The sequence below is a fragment of the Grammomys surdaster genome, unplaced genomic scaffold (assembly GCF_004785775.1).
Source record: "Grammomys surdaster isolate TR1022 unplaced genomic scaffold, NIH_TR_1.0 63, whole genome shotgun sequence".
NCBI classification, from domain to species: Eukaryota; Metazoa; Chordata; class Mammalia; order Rodentia; family Muridae; genus Grammomys; species Grammomys surdaster.
In genome coordinates this window covers 13633933-13639032 of record NW_021604565.1, presented here as the reverse complement: position 1 = coordinate 13639032, position 5100 = coordinate 13633933, and positions in this window count along the sequence as shown.

Below are 5100 nucleotides of genomic sequence, written 5' to 3'. Positions count from 1 at the left end.
GAGGGAGGGAGGGATCTGGATGGGAGGAGGGGGGGAGGGGAAAGGGGGGACAGAATTAGGTATGTGGGGAGATAGGAGACTCAGAGGACCAGAAGAAAGAATGGAAATACCCAGCTGCTGGGGGGTGGGTGGGTGGGGATTCTTTAGGAAGTCCCAGAGACCTGGGATGTGAGAGGCTCCCAGAACTCAAGGTGGGTGACCTTAACCAAAATGTCCAACAGTGGGGAAATAGAACCTGAAGAGATCACCTCCATTAGTCAGACAGGACCCCCAGTGGAAGAAGGGGGACATCAACCCACCTACAAAGCTTTCGACACCAGATTGCTTCCATCTAAAAGAAATACAGGAACAAAGACGGAGAAGAGACTCAAGGAATGGCTGACCAGTGACCAGCCCAACTTGGGATCCATCCCATAGGCGGGCACCAATCCCTGACACTATTACTGATACCATGTTGTGCTTGCAGACAGGAGCCTAGCATGGCTGTTCTCTGAGAGGCGCTACCAGCAGCTGACTGAGACAGATGCAGATACTCACAGCCAGGCATTGGACTGAGGTCAGAGAGCCCTATGGAAGAGTTAGGGGAAGGACTGAAGGAACTGAGTGAGATGGCAACACTATAGGAAGACCATAGTGTCAACTAACCTAGACTTCTGGAAGCTCCCAGAGACTGGGCCACCAACCAAAGAGTATACACAGGCTGGTCCTAGGCCCCCTTCACATTTGTAGCAGAGGACTGCCTTGTCTGGCCTCTGCAGGAGAGGATCCTGTAAAAACATGATGCCCCAGGGTCAAGGAGACCCTCTCAGAAGCCAAGGGAAGGGGGAGAGGGAAAGAACTCTTCAAGGGGAGACAGGGAGGAGGCAACACTTGGGATATAAATAAACTAATTAATTAATTTTCAAAAAATCCACATTTTAAGGACCAGGTAAGACCCTTGGCTGCAAGTGTGGGTGAAGTAGTCGCTATACCTTCTTGGGGCTCTCCTCTGTTGGACAGGTTAAATCGCAGACGGCTGATGTTGACAGTGAGGCTCTGATTTCATGGTTTCTCTCGCTATCTCTGACTCCAAAGCCTGGCTCACAGTTTGTTTTTTAAATTTGTTCATTTCTTGCATTTGAAGTGCTCTGAGATTCTTTGTCCTTAATTCAACTGCAACTAGCCACTCCATTGGCTTCCTCCTTGACCTCCTTGACCAGTTTTGCTGAGGCCTCCAATTTCCTAGTTTCTTGTTGTCTGCATCCTTAATTAAATTGACTTGGTGCTCAACACAGAGGACTGGTACCAGCCTCATATTTATAGGTTCCTCGCAGAATGCAAGCACACAGATTTGAGTTGGAGACCTGGGCCGGGGTTTGGCTGATTCCTCGTGCGAGGCCATCCTGGATGAGGGCGGTCTTCCCCTGTGAAGCAGGGCACAGCAGATCATGAAGCCAAGTTTTGAATACAGAATTTCAAATCATCTCCGAGCGATTAAGCAACATCGGGGTAAAATCAGCTCTGGGCCCTATATTTAAAAACATCACTCTAGCCCAGCAGTGGTGGCACACACCTTTAATCCCAGAACTCTGGAGGCAGAGGCAGATCTCTGTGAGTTCGAGGCTAGTCTGGTCTACAAAGTAAGTTCCAAGACAGCTAGGGCTACACAGAGAAACCTTGTTTCAGAAAAACAACACAAAAACAAACACACAAATAAACAAATACCCATGACTGTAGTGTAACACTGACAATATTTTCCAATCTCTATTGCTGTTTCTTGAAGAGTTGAAGCCCCAAAGTATCTCAAGCCTGTCCCTAAAAATCTTCTATTGCAGGATACCCATCTCTTTCTCCAGATACTCTTTCAAGCCTTTTCTCCCAGACAAGCATATCTGAAAGTTAGCTCTTCTCTCTCCTCTGACCTACCTTCCTGGGCCTCACTCACTCCTTGTCTCTCAGTAAAGACAGCCCTTTGTAGTGTTGCTGGTTGGTTGTTTCTTGGCCCTTTACATTTCTGACCTTTGGGCACTGCCCTCGAGCAGATCCTCTAAGGACTTGGGACAGACCCTCAGATCCTCTAAGGACTTGGGACACACCCTCTTTAGAAGATGTGCATGCAGATAAGGGCACACATGCAGTGCTTGGGCCACTACATTTTGTGAGATTGTCTTTTTTGCCCCCTTAGTTTTTCAGCAAATACAGGGTGCTCGAAAAATTAATGTTGAACATGAACTCATGGAAGGGATGAAACAAGAGTAAGACTGATGCCACCACAGTCACTGAGTATGAGCCTATGATGTCACCACAGTCACCCAGTGTGAGCCTGTGATGCCAATACAGTCACCCAGTATTAGCCTGTGATGTCACCACAGTCACCCAGTGTGAGCCTGTGATGCCAATACAGTTACCCAGTATGAGCCTGTGATGTCACCACAGTCACCCAGTATGAGCCTATGGTGTCACCACAGTCACCCAGGATGAGCCTCTGATGTCACCATAGTTACCCAGTATGAGCCTCTGATGTCACCACAGTACATACTATGAAAGTAAACCACAGGAGGAGCCACTTGTACAAAGCCTAAGACATCATCTTCACTGCCACTGCCCACCCTTTAACCTGGGTGTGATCAAGATCTAGCCTTGGCGGGAGGTCTGCAGAAGCGAATGCACACAGTGTATGCTCTCATCTTGCCTGTTTTGTAGCAGTATGGCTTGGGTCAATTCCTGAACCTCTCCGTACCTTAGCTGAAGATGAGGTTAATGAGGTTAGTAAAGTATCACACATGTCCTGTGCAGGTTGCATGAGATTGACTGTGAGTGCAGAGAACAGTATGGTTGTCACCGTTTAGCCCAGTCTGCGAGCTGGTTAGGTAGGGTGGGGGTGGGGTAGTGAGGGTGGCAAGGGCTTGGTCACGTGAGGGCAGCAGAACTTCTGAGAACAGGAAAGGAGCTGTCTGAACTGCAGGGCCAAGGCTACAGGAGCTAAAACCAGGAGTGTCCAGGGGAAGCTGAGCTGCGGGGTCCAGGCAGGAGAGCACACAGCACAGTGTTACAGAAAGTGAGACCACACACTTAGGATTTAGATGGTAAGGGCAGACTCAGGTTTCTGTTTATTTTCTCTCTGCCAAAGGTCACAGCATAGCCTCAGCAGCCGGTTCCTCTGCCTCCTGTCAGTTCTGAGCTCTGTGGGTCGGTGGGCTGTGAGAAGCAGCTGGGTGCCTGATCGAGCATAGGTCTGGAACCCCTGACCCTTATCGGATGGCAGGTGTTAGTCTCTGCTCCTGGGCCCTGGTTCTTTTCATTCAGCTTCAGCCCTCCAAAGCCCCTCCCACAGAGAGGTCTATGGCCATCAGTCACGAGGAACAGTACCTCAGGCTCTCCCACATGTAGATGAGGTATCTCCAAGCTGTCAGACCAAGCCAATAGGCGTTATCTCCTGCCAGACCCTAGCCCACCCTGAAACTGTATATAAGGGCTCTATTCAGGAGAAGTAAAGTGTGCAAGAATCATCTTGGTGTCCGAGAGTTTCTGTCGCAAGAGCTGTAACACTTGGAAGAGATCTGCTCTCCTGGAACCTGCCTGGGACACCAAGCTGCCTCCTTGCCAGCTAGCCAGCTTCTTATCGGCCCAGCCCGGACTACCTCAACGTGGAGAGATGGGTGCAGCACCTGGGAGTAACTGGGTAGTGACAGTGGGGATTCTAGTAGAGGCAGCAGAGGAGATAGCAGAGTCAAATTCCCCTCCCTGCTCACACTCTGTCCCCTTTGGCCCGGATCCCTGCACCAAGCCAGGCTGGAGATCGTCATGGGACACCCTCCAGAAGGGACCTACAGAGCGCTTCTTCCTACAAGTTCCCCTGAGAACTCTGACTCACTATGGGCTCCCAGCAGCCACAGAGACACAGTCCTTTTGTCACTGTCATGACTTTCTGAACACTCTGAGACATGAGATGCCATCCCAGCCCTGGGGTTACCTTATGGGTATCAGTGGAGTTATCAGACAGTTGTCCCCAGAGTAAACAGCTAAGCACCACAGGGGCTACCACAACAGTGTCAGTGCTGGCTCAGGCAAGGTCACAAGAGCATGCGTGCCTATACATGGGGAAGTATATATATATATATGTGTGTGTGAGTGTGTTTATGTGTATATGATGTATATGTGAGTGTGTTTATGTGTATATGATGTATATGTGTATGTGTAATGTGTATGAGTATGTATATGTGTGTATGATATATATGTGTATGTGTGTGTGTATGATATATATGCATATGCGTGTAGCCGCCTGCGGCCACGGATCAGCTGAGTTCTACTGAAAGGGGGGCGGAAATGAAGAAAGGGACGGAGGGTGAGAAAAGATGGAGCCAAGACAAAGTTCTCTGATCAAGGCTCGAAGTTTAATGTTGAGCTCTCAGTTTAAAGGGAAAGACCCACCACTGAACCCCTTCTTGCTTCAGCCGGAGGTCGGTGAGGGGACCCATCCTTGGTTACAACCGGAAGTGTCTCAAGGCAAGCTCATCGGGCAATCTATTCTTCTAAGTTCCTGTAGCAGGCTGTACGTGCAGCCAAGATGGGTAACGCCACCTAGGTCCTATTATTTTTGGTCTATTGTGGTAAACAAGGTCTTGCAGGGCTGCTTAAGGCTGGAGGGAGGGCACATATGTGTCTGTATATGAGTATGTATATATGATATATATGCATATGAGTATGTGTGTATATGATATATATGTATATGTGTATGAGTATGTGTGTGTATATGATATATATGTGTATGTGTATATGTGTGTGTATATGATATATATGTATATGTGTATGAGTATGTGTGTGTATATGATATATATGTATATGTGTATGTGTGTGTATATGATATATATGTGTATGTGTATGAGTATGTGTGTGTATATGATATATATGTATATGTGTATGAGTATGTGTATGTATATGATATATATGTATATGTGTATGAGTATGTGTATGTATATGATATATATGTATATGTGTATGATTATGTTTATGTATATGATATATATGTGTATGTGTATGAGTATGTGTGTATATGATATATATGTATATGAGAATGTGTGTGTATATGATATATATGTATATGTGTATGAGTATGTGTGT